The following is a 12619-nucleotide window of genomic DNA, read 5'->3' on the forward strand; positions in this document are numbered from 1 at the left end:
GGCATGAGTCACCGTGCCCGGCCTTATTCCGCATTTTTTAAAAAGCACTGGTGAAGGTGTAAATGCATAAATCACATGATTTATTTGATAAACTATGAATTTATTACTCTTGGAATAAGGCATTTGAGAAAGCATGAGAAATTAGACAAGATAGAAAAACTTCTGTTGTCGTATTAGAGATCTAGGGCATTATCTGGTGGGTTAATTGCTACAATCACATTGAGAGCTTATTTTAAAAATATAGATCCCTGGCCCCTCCCTCAGAAACTGAAAAGTAATCTATAGTCTGTTCATAAGAGTAAAAATTAAAGAACATGGTGGGGGAGAACAGCAGTCCCCTCTCATCTGTGGTTTTGCTTTCCATGTTTTCAGGAGCCATGTGCAACCATGGCCCAGAACCATTAAATGGATTAATTTCAGAAATAAACAATTCCTAAGCTTTCAATGGTACACTGTTCTGAGTAGTCTGATGAAGTCCCATATTGTCCTGTTCCATTCTGTTCCATTTCTTTGTCCAGGGTCTCCATGCTGTGTACACTACCTGCCTGTTAGTCCTCAGTTAGCCATATCTGTTATTAGAGTGACTGTTGCAGCATAGCAGTTCTTGTGTTCAGGTAACCCTTATTTTACTTAATAATGGCTCCAAGTGCAAGAGGAGTGATGTTGGCAATTAGAATATGTCAAAGACATACTATAAAGTGCTTCTTCTTAGTGAATAGATGAACGTTCTCGACTTAAGGAAAGAAAATAATTGTGTGCTGAGGTTGCTAAGATCTGTAAGAAATCTAATCATAAAATTGTGAAGGACAAATAAATTCATGCTAGCTTTTTTGTTGTACCTCAAACTGCCAAAGTTGTAGCCACAGCATGTGAGATAAATGCTTAGTTAAGGTAGGAATGGTATTAGATTGACAAGTGGAAGACATGAATAGAAGCATGTTCCAATTGACAACAACTGAGTTTAACACTTGTCTATCCTTGGTTTCAAGCATCCATTGGGAGTCTTGGAATATATCCCCTGCATATAAGGGAGCACTACTATATAGTAAAACTAAGCCAGGCAGTGATCTAAGCATTTTATGTAGAATTTATGACATACCTACAATATAAACAACAATAGGTTGATTTCTCTTTGGGATACAAGTTAATTATTTATGTATTTATTTGGAGAGAGAGTCTGGCTCTGTCACTCAGGCTGGAGTGCAATGGCACAATCATAGCTCACTGCAACCTCAAACTTCTGGGCTCAAGAGATCCTCCCACCTCAGCCTCCTTAGTAGGTAGGACTACAGGTGTGCACCACTATGCCCAACTAAGATTTGTTTTGTTTTTTTTTTTTTTGGAGACAAAGTCTGGCTGTATTTCCCACACTGGTCTAGAGTTCATGGTCTCAAGGACTCCTCCCATCTCAACCTCCTAAAGTACTGAGATTATAGCCGTGAACCACTGCACATGGCTGATGCAAGTTAACTTAATAATAACTAGTTAGTGGTTCCTATCTACCGGAACATTATGTGATCATTCACAAAAAATCAAGCAGTTGTTGAGTTCCAATTTAAAATAAAGAGATCTATTGAGAGGAAGAGATTTTGAATGAATTTATTTGCATGGAAAGTTCCATGATATTAACTTCATTGACAGGGTTATTTCTCCTGGAGAAAAGCAGCAGGAGAATCTCAGAAGATAACTGGCCGAAGATTCCGCCCGGTGCACCCAAACCTCATCTCACCTCCAACCACCTCCTTGGCCCCAGACCTCCATCTGCTCAGCCAGGCAACCAAGATTGGGTTCCCTTGTCTGCAAAGTCTAGGGGTTGGAGGGAGCAACAGAGATCCTGGGCCGCAGCTTTGGATTGTTTGGTTTTTTATAGTCCTAATTACTTACAGCATACTGATTTTTATTCCATAGTTAATAAGCACAAAAGCACATATAGCATATGCATAAATTAGGAAGACAAACAAATGAATAAACACCTGCATCTTTGCCATGCTTAAGAAATGCAATACCACCCTGAACTCTAAAACATAATGTGTGACCCTCCTCACTTCTCACTTTCTCTTGGCTCTCAGAACAACTGGCTAAGATTTTTCATTTTGCATGCTTAACATTATAGTGTGTTTGTAAATTTCACTAATACATTTTACATTTTTGAAGGTTTAGAAATTTATAGAAATATTTTATCACAGTATTTGTGATTTTCCTTTTACTTTGACAATTCATTTCTGAGATGTGTTTGTTACATGGAGCTCTAGTTTTTACATTTTCATTGAGTTTTGTGTTCTTATATAAGAACACACTTCAATTTCTTTATCCATTCCACCATTGAGGGACTTGAGATTGATTCCAGGGACTTTCAGTTATCATTACTTTCGTGATTTTAAATAGTATTATGACCACTTTTGTACCTGACACACACAGACTTGCTCCAGTAGAAACTATTCATTGAGGAGTGGAATTGTACATGACTTCAGCTTTACTGAAGATTGTTTTCCCAGGATTGCACCAACTTCAGCTTCTACAGTTTGGAATATTTGGGGTTACTCCACATTCTTATCAAAGCTTAATCTGTAATTTAAATGCTCATCTTATGAGATTCTCATCTTATTTCTCTAAAAAATGAGATTGAGAATATTTTCATGTTTACTTATTTCTTTTTCCTATAAAGTAATTATTTCAGAATTTTTCTGAGGGAGGAGCTGTATATATTTTTCTTATAGATTGGAGGCATTGCTTATGTATTTGGGATATTTATTCCTGGCTAGTTTTATGTGTTATAGTATTTTTTTCTCCCTGTATTTCTTTCTTTTGATATCAGAAAACACTGCATTCTTGGTAGTTAAATTGCTCATTAGTTTTCTTATTTAATTTTTGCTTTGCTTCATTAGAAAATGTTTCTAACAGTGTGTGTAAAAGATATCCTATATACACTTCTCTTAAAATGATGAATTTGCTTTTTGCATTTAATGCATCTGAAATTAATTTTTCTGAAAACAACAGCACATTTATTGAGAAGTCTATTCTATTTAAAACAAGTTGTAATATCTGCCTGATCAGTCAAAAATCAGGCATCTGTATATCAGGTGAGTCTTAGACTTTCTCTTTTGTTTCCATGGTATTTATGTCCGTCCCTATATCAATGTCCCATTTCTCGATTGTTAGTGTCACATGATCATAATGTCTGCTATTATTATCTCTGAATACCTTTTTGATATTTTGGCTCATAAAAGAGCACTGTTCTAATATTACTAACACTTATGCCTAGTACAAATTTATAGCCAGGCATGGTGGCTGATGCCTCATAGTCACAGAACTTTGGGAAGCCAATGTCAGAAGATTGCTTGACACCAGCAGTTTGAGACCAGTCTGGAAAACATAGCAAGACTTCATCTCGACAAAGTATCAGAATAATTAGCTGGGCACGGTGGTTTTCACAAGTAGTCCTAGCTGCTCAGGAGGGCAAGGCAGGAGAATCACTTGAGCCCAGATGTTCGAGGTTACAGTGAGCTATGATTGCACCACTGCATTCCAACCTGCGCAACACAGCAAGACCTTGTTTCTTAAAAAATATACATATATACAAATATATTTAAATATATATATATATTCATTATGCGTGTGTGTGCATATACATATATACTTGAAAGGTTTTTTTTTTTATTTAAAGGAGATGGAGTTTCACTATGTCGCCCAAGCTGGCCTCAGACCCCCAGGCTCAAACGATCTTCCTTCCTCAGCCTATAACTAGCTGGGAATACAGGCACATGCCACCATGCCTGACATGTATGCAGAAGTTTGTATATGTAAATATCTAGCACATATTTATATGCAATATTTTAGAATCTGCTCAAATTATATCCAAAAATGACATATCTGTAACTCAGACTGTAATATCTTTTCTGAGTAATCTTCAAGAAGGCAAATTAAACTCATAACTTTTTACCTACCTAATTTTGGATTACTGTTTTTAACTTGTTTGTTTCCCGTATTTTCCAAAATAAAGGGAGCTTTTTTCTCTATCTCAGTAATTGTTGATTCAAGAAATATGACTGTGTATCTTCCATGAAAATAATTATCCATCTTCTTATTTTCAGAATCCTCAGCATTTTCCTTATGATATTAATCTCCACTATTATATCTTTTTCATTAAGAAGTATTTAATTAACCCTATTGATTCAAATTGTCTCTAGCCACAGTTTGGTTCTTAGGTGTAAGAAATTTGCTGAGCCTCTGCAGCTGTATATTAGGCGAATTCACCTAATTTATCAGAGTCACTTGGAATGATTGATAAAACAGATTAATGTGGCCTTAGAATTTAAATTTCTAACAAGGTCGAGGTGATGCTGATGCTGCTGGAACAGGAACCAAACTTTGAGAAGAACCATTAGCCTAAAACATTTCCTTATTTCATATTATCCTCCATATTCCCTACTGCATAAGTCTTTTTTGATGGTTTTACCATATATTTTATTGACTATTCTCAATTATTTACCCGAAATGATCAGAAACATTTATTTAATTGGTTAAAATGGTGGAGAGGAATATTTTATACTGACGTTTGCATTGTAGGTAATCACGGCTGTGTGTGGTGGGATATTAAGATGGAATTGCAAACCCCTATATTCTAGTAATTTCAGCAGGTCACAAATAGATGAACAATCACAAAATATATAAACAATAACCACAAATGCTCGTTTTAATTAAAAGATATTGAGCCAACAAAATTTTGCATTTCATACTATTTTCATATTTAATAATAAAATGAGGTGATATTGAAGTAGAAAAAAATTAAAACCATATCCAGCTCCCAGTAGTGGTTCCCAGAGGTGAAGTCCTGCCTGAGCTCTCCAAGCAGCAAAATAGTCAGATCTTCCAGAATTCAAAGATCCATCTACCTGGTCAGGTCTAGACACCAAACGTCTCACATCATTAAACAGCCTGATACTGTCCTTATTTCATTACTAAAGGAGATTTTAACTGTGGGAGGAAAAGAATATTCTAGTCAAAATCAATTTATAAATTCCTATGAGATAAGACAGCCTACAGAGATTCTCCCTAGAAGACTGGTCAAGATTAGAAGGGAATTTCTGACTGGAAAAATATTAAATGCAAAGGCTTCCAGGATATCTGCAGAAGTAAATGCTTAAGCACAATGATGACAATTTCTAAAAGCTCAGAGATGATAAAGGGGAAGGTGGGTCATGCTTACTTGTAGTTAGTTACTTTTTATGACAACTGAAAAACTAGAAACCCTTGCTCTGCGGCCAATTCCATAGGAATGAAAATAGTCTTCACTGCCCCTTCTCTTTTGGGGCGGGCAGCAAGACTGAGAGCCATTCTTAAACCTAAATAAAACGTTATCATTTTGTCAGGGATATTATAATCTGCTTTAAGCCAGCAAAGTCATACTTAAGATAAAGAGGAAATCTGAATATGCCTTCTCAGAAGGGATTTTCTTCCAAGCATTATCTGGCTTTTATGTCTGATTCAAGCATAGCCTTCTTTTTCCTATTGGAATAATCATGGTCTATCATGGGGTTTTATATAAAGCCTCATCAAAACCCAAAATGCTTTAATATTGTTCACAAGTGTTTTACCTAGTTATAGAAAATTACTCATGTATTTTTTAATCAATTAAAAAACACATTATTACAAGTTGAATTACTAGGAAACTTTAACTGAATTGTATTTAAAAATAAAACACAGATAACCCTAAACCAATAACTAACTGCCCTTAATCTGAAATTGGACTGTCCTCAGTTAATACTCAGAATTTTAACAGGAGATGATACATGGCTTTACCAGTATGGTCCTGAAGACAAAGCACAAGCAATGCAATGGCTAGACAGAGGTGGAAGTGGGCCTGTGAAAGCAAGAGCAAAGGCATGACTGTGGTGTTTTAAGATGCTCAACGCATTTTGCTTGTTTTCTGGAGGGCCACAGAAGGATAAATACTGCTTAGTATTAGAGCATTGTGAGAAATTTGGCCAAAACGTTAGCAGAAAATGCCCAGGAAGGCTGCTTGTCCTCCACCACAAGAATGTTCCTGCCCATTCCTTTCATTAAACAAGAACAATTTTGCTAAAGTTTCTATGGAAAAAATCATTAAACATCCACCTTACTATCCTGATTTGGCTCCTTTTGACTTCTTTTTGTTTTCTAATCTTAAAAAATTTTTAAAGGATACCATTTTTCTTACATTAATAATATAAAAAAGACATTATTGACATGGTTAAATTTCTAGGATCTGCAGTTCTTCAGGGATGAACTAGACAGCTGTTATTGCTTATAAAAGTGACTTGAATTTGATGAAGGTTATGTTAAGAAATAGAGGTTACATTTTTATTTTTACCTTTTAATTTCATTTTTCCATGAACTTTTTGAAGTCCCCTTGCAGATGTCTATTTCAGTTTATCTTCTCCTAAATGAAAGATCATTACAGAGGGAAAACTGTCCATAGAAAGCCATTATTGAAGACACTGTATGGTGGTTCCACCAATAAGCTAACACTTACCTTCAGAGGTGGTTGAGCCTGTCTATCGGTCCAGCCATGGGCCCCTCACTGAAATCTGTACTCACCCGCTGGAGCATGTGCAGCTGCACAGACTCACTCTTGCAAGAAGGAGGATTTAGTTGACCTTTTGGGTGTCTGAGTCTTCATTAAACTGCTTAAGAAACGGCAGATTTAAACTGAAAATCCTTCATCAAAATCCTCTTCTGATATTCTAGTGTACCTCCACAATCTGGAATGGGGTTGTGGCTTTCTTCGAGAATCTTTCTTCTCATTCTCTTTCATTCCCCTGACTCTCAGAGGTACTTGCCTCTCTAACCTACCATCTGCAACAAAGTAATTTATTTCTGTATATTTATGATTCTGCATCCTAAAAATATAGGCAACTATGTATAATCATATAGAACTTTCTGCATTGAGCTCTTCCACACATAACCCCCTGAGCCGCATGAGGCAAATAAAGCACTAACTTCTGATAAAAGGGCATAGGAAAACATCCAGCAAAACACAAAAAGACACATAAAAGATGTAGTATCTTGGCCAGGTGCAGTGGCTCGTGCCTGTAATCCCAGCACTTTGGGAGATCAAGGCAGGCAGATCACCTGAGGTCGAAAGTTCGAAACCAGCCTGACCGACCTGGAGAAAATACAAAATTAGCCAGGCATGGTGGTGCATGCCTGTAATCCGCTACTCTGGAGGCTGAGGCAGGAGAATTGCTTGAACCCAGGAGGCAGAGGTTGCAATAAGCTGAGATTGTGCCATTGCACTCCAGCCTAAAGGTATTTCTCAGGTATTTCTTTATAGCAATGCAAGAACATACTCATACAGCTAGGCAGAGGCCATCAGGACCAGCAACAGTCTGAGCTGGGTGAGAGATAAAGCTAAACTTTGAGCTGCAGCAGGAGCTGCCAGGGAGACAGAAAGGAAGGAAGGAGCCCTACATTCCAGGATGTCTCCTTTAAATCTTTAAGAAGCTCAGCCACCATCTCTTTACCTGACTCCTCTGGGAAGGAGTTTCCCTAGGTTAAGCCATACAGCAATAGGGCAGGAAGTGCCATTTGGATCTAGGAGCAGAGGGCAGAGACTCAGCAGGAAGAGTGTCTCTATGAAAAGGAGACAGAGTAGAGCAGGTGCATAGGTTCACAGGGTCAGCTATGGATAGAGTCAGGTGTACACTTTCAGAAGCCACAATTCCCAAAAGTCTCCTGACTACAACATCAGCGCACAGAGCCAGTCAAATGGAGGAGGAGTGGGTCCAGGCAATTCAGGCAGAAGGAAAGTAACAGATGAGTGGTTGCAGGAGCACACTGTTTCTGTCGAGGTCACTAGACAGAACATTGTCTCCACCTCTTAGCTTCGGAAGCAAGCAATGGAGGGTAAAAGTGTTGCCTGGGTTCTGGGGGCAAAGGCAGTAGATAACTTCTCTGTCATGTCCTCCAGAAGGGCCCGGTTCAGCCTCATAGGCCGAGAAGTCTGTTTGGTTCCCAAGTACTAGAGATGCTGCTATAAGGGACCCCCGAATTTCCTGCCTGAACCAGAGGCTGCCCAGGCTTTTCTTCCTGTTTTATATTTCCCCAGGAAGAACCTTGCCTGTATAATTACAAGGTTCTACGATTCTAAATTCCAACCTAGCCTTCCACATCATTTTGAAGGTGTAATATTATTTGTCAAAGTGCGATGATACAAGATATGTGTGGACATAAAATTAAATTGTTGACAAGGAAAAAAACTAAAATAAAAAAAAGAGAGAAAAAATATATGTATGTACAGTGGTCAGCTAGAAATATGCCTTTTAAATATTTGGCATGTGGTATGTGGGCCTCAATGTGTACTATTGCACTAGCTTCACAAACATTAAAGGATGTCTTTTAAAAGAAAAACCTCTTGCTAAAAGGTTAAGAGTCAAAATAACCTGAGTGGAACAGGTACCAGTCATTAAGTGAAACCTTCCATCTTCCCAGAACAATACCTCTTCCCAAGCCAGCTTCTTTGAAAATCACTTTTCTCTCTTTTACTATTTAGTTTATAAATTGCATAGTAATAATACAGAAACCACAATAGTAGAGAAAAAAATAAAGAATATTTTTAAATGAAAACTCACATCCTAACTCTACAAAAAACATGAAAATTAAACCTGAATGCCTCCCTTTCCTGATATATTTTTCACCTAAATATTCAGTTCTTGGATTGCATTGCTTTTGGATTGAGTGGAAATTACTGCCTGGTCTCAAAATCTTCCATAATATATGTGTGTGTGTACGTGTGTGTTTGTGTGTGTGTATGGTGAATGTATTTCTTCTTGTTCAGTGTAAATTTTTTTCAATATGTATGTATATTTAGGCAGATTATGCTAGTAATTTTCTACAAATGTGCTTTTTAAAAAATAATCTTTAATTCAAAAAAAATAATTAGTCTTACCCAGTGGCCCACAATTGTTAAAAACACTACTAATGGAGCTGGGTATGGTGACATACACCTGTCGTCCCAGCTACTCGGGAGACTGAGGCAAGGGTATTGCTTGAATCTGGGAATGTGAAACCATCCTGAGCAATATAGTGAGACCCCCATCTCAAAAACTGATCAATCATTAAAAAATAAAGTAAAACACGACTAATACCTTTTTAAAAAACATTTCTTAATCAATTTTCCTAGCACCTTCCTTTCCTCAGTGAAGTATAGAAATATGTGGTCAGGCACTGTGGCTCACACCTGTAATCCCGATAATTTGGGAAGCCAAGGCATGAGGATCAGTTGAGTATAGGAGTTCAACACCAGCCAGGGCAACATAATGAGACTCGATCCCTAAAAAAAATTTTTTTCTTTAATTACCAGGGCATGATGGTGCATGCCTATAGCCCAGCTACTTGGAAGGCTGAGGTAGGAGAACTACTTGGGCCCAGGAGGTCAAGGCTGCAGTGAGCCATGGACGCACCACTGTACTCCATACCTGAGACACAGAGTGAGACACAGTATCAAAAAAAAAAAAAAAAAAAAGTGTTTGTTTTAGAAAAAAACATTTGATGAGGTTTGGGCTTAAAAATATATTATTCTAAAATGTTCGAAACATTCCCTAGTAATGATAAAATTAAAGTGACAAAGACAAACTTTGTTCCTGTGCAGTTCCATCTCTCACCTTCCCGTAATGTCTGTCCCATCCAGCTTCCACAGGAAATTATTTACAAAATAATGTCTGTATACTGGGTCTATATTTCTGTTGCCTATGAGGAGAGCATTTAAGATCTGAGCCATCTTCAAGTCTTATACTTTGTGTATGGCTGTCATGTTTATGCAGGTTAAGTAAGTTTGTATGCCCTTTCTCTTATTAATCTGTGTATGGTCAGTTCATCTTCAGAGGGTGAAAGGGGAAGATTTTCATTTCACTCCTACTGTGACAGTCAACTACCTTTTTACTGATTCAACTTTTTAGTATATATCAATACTTTTACATACATTTACTTTTAAACAAAATTTTGCATCATTACACTTAAAATTCTACTTACCTTTTAAAAAGAAAATTAAAAATAAATTTAAAAATTATAAAATTTTAAATAATAAAAATAAAATAAATGATTTATATAAAAATTAATCTGTGAAAAACACTATCAAGAGAATAAAAAGACAAGTCACAGACTGGAAGTAAATATTTACAAAAGCTATATCTGCTGAAGATATATTTGTTATCCAAAATGTACAAAGAACTCTCAGGACTCAATAATAAGAAAATAAATAGTCCAACACAAATGTAGAGATCTGAACAGACATTTCACCATAAAAGACAGATGGATGATAAATAAGCACATTGAAAGATGTTCAACATCATTCATCATTAGGGAAAGGCAAATTAAAACCACAATGAGATACTGCTACATGCCTATTAGAATAGCTAAAATTTAAAAGACTGGCCATAGTAAACATTGGTGAGAACTCAAAGGAACTGGAATGCTCATACATTGCTGCTGGAAATATTAAGCAGTATAGCCACTGTGTCAGTTTCTTTAAAAGTTAAACATATCACACCACCTCTTCATTCAAATTCTGCTTATTTACCCAAGACAAGTGAAAGTGTATGTCCAAACGGTTGGACAAACATTCATAGCAGCTTTATTTGAAATAGCAAAAACAACTGGAAGCAAGCCAAATGTCCATCAAGATGTGAATAGATACACTAACTGTAGAATATCCATACAATAAAACTATTTTTAAAAAATTATGGGGCAAAAACAAAAAAACAAAGATAGAATCTAACCTCTTGGTAAATACATTCACTATTAGGGTTTTTATAACAGAGAAGTCATTCTTTATTAATACTCTTGACTATGAAAATATTTCGACATCAAAAATCTGCAAAATATAAATAAACAAGCAAACAAAGGACACACAACTTTTTTTTTTTTTTTTTTTTTTTGAAACTGAGTCTTGCTCTGTCATGCACGCTGGAGTGCAGTGGCACGATCTTGGCTCACTGCAAGCTTCCGCCTCCCAGGTTCACGCCATTCTCCTGCCTCAGACTCCCGAGTAGCTGGGACTACAGGCGCCGGCCTCCACGCCCGGCTAATTTTTTGTATTTTTAGTAGAGACGGGGTTTCACCATGTTAGCCAGGATGGCCAGATGGTCTCGATCTCCTGACCTCGTGATCTGCCCGCTTCGGCCTCTCAAAGTGCTGGGATTACAGGCGTGAGCCACCGCGCCCAGCTCCAGGACACACAGCTTTAGAAGCTCTCCTTGGTCTCACCCAGTGCCAACCACCTAAAACCTCTCATTTTCCCCCAGTCATTTCTTCTGCCTCCAGGATAGAGGCACAGACTCTCGGCCTTGGGTCACGCACTGAGGACCATGCTGGGCTACCGTGGTCAGCAATGGACTCAGGTTCTCACCAGGAGCCCCAAGATAGGCTCCTTAAAAGAAATGTTACCCATCAGGTTGCACTTCCTGATTCTTGTCTCTGCTGGAAGGAGGAAATCAAGCCAGGAACATTGTCAGGAGAGAGATGAAAATGGGGCTCAGGTTTCTGTCTCTTGTGATGTCAGACAAGCCTTTCAGCTCCTTTTCCTCAGCCCTCATGGAATTGTTTGGTGTGCACGCATCGAGATTCTGAACTGGGTCCCCACTCTCTCTGCCCTTCTCTGGTGCCAGATCCTGAACTCTCCAATCTAATTTTTCCCCCAATTTGCCCTTGCATTTATTTATCTGGATTACTGTCTGCCTGTCCCAAAGAATGAAAGCTTTATCACAGCAGGGACTTTGTTTAAAAAATAATAATAACGGTTATATTTTTAGGATCCATGACACTGTCCAGCATATTGGTGATATCTGATAAAAAATGTTTGTTGAATGAATGAACAAATATATTATTCACAATGTCACATTATCCTGAACTGACTAGAAAATTAAGTATCTGATGTCAGTATTGATGACATTATGAAGTAAATATAATTCTGATACAGTGCTGGTGAAAATCTAATAAGAGATGCTCATTTTAAAAAACATTTTCTTGTAGATTTGAAAATGTTTAATCTCCATGAACTAGTTGTATATCTGCAAGTTGTGTATCTTTGGGTTAGGCAGAATAATTGGCCCCCACCAAAGACAGCTACATCCCAGTCTTCAGATACGGTGAACATGCTAACTTACATGCTAAAAGGGACTTTGCAGATGTGATTACCATTAACGGCATTGAAATGGGGAAATTACCTTGAATTATCTTGGTGAGTCCAATTTAATCTCATAATTCCATGAGAGCAGAGAATATTTTCTGGATGCAGAGATTCAGACAGATGGCAGTATGAGAAAGATGTGGCCTGCTATTACTGGCTTTTAAAACAGTGGAAGGGGGCCACAATCCAAGGAAAGCCAGTGACCTTTAGAAGCTGGGAATGACCCGAAGTTTACAACCAGAAAGAAAACCGAGGATCTCAATCCTACAACCACAAGGAACTGAATTCTGCCAACAACCCAGATTCTCTCTTAGAGCCTTCAGAAAGAAATGCAGCCTGCCAACATCTTGATGTTAGTTCAGTGAAAGCCATACCAGACTTCCAACCAAAACAACTCCAAGATAATAAGTTTGTGTGTGTTTTTTAAAACAGACTCAAATCTTAAAACAATGTGTT

General features: G+C 37.6%; 1 long non-coding RNA gene across 1 annotated transcript in view; it reads right to left on the reverse strand.

The window, feature by feature from the left end:
- Window positions 1–4721: 4721 nt before the first annotated feature.
- Window positions 4722–12619, reverse strand: part of LOC105484370 (uncharacterized) — a 28838-nt gene continuing 20940 nt past the window's right edge. The window contains exons 2-3 of the long non-coding RNA XR_011610349.1: window positions 6350–6418; window positions 4722–4974 (exon numbers count right to left, since the gene is read on the reverse strand). This is a non-coding gene — a long non-coding RNA (uncharacterized lncRNA). The remainder of the gene's footprint in view (window positions 4975–6349; window positions 6419–12619) is intronic.

This window comes from Macaca nemestrina, chromosome 12 (assembly GCF_043159975.1).
Source record: "Macaca nemestrina isolate mMacNem1 chromosome 12, mMacNem.hap1, whole genome shotgun sequence".
In the NCBI taxonomy this organism is placed as follows: Eukaryota; Metazoa; Chordata; class Mammalia; order Primates; family Cercopithecidae; genus Macaca; species Macaca nemestrina.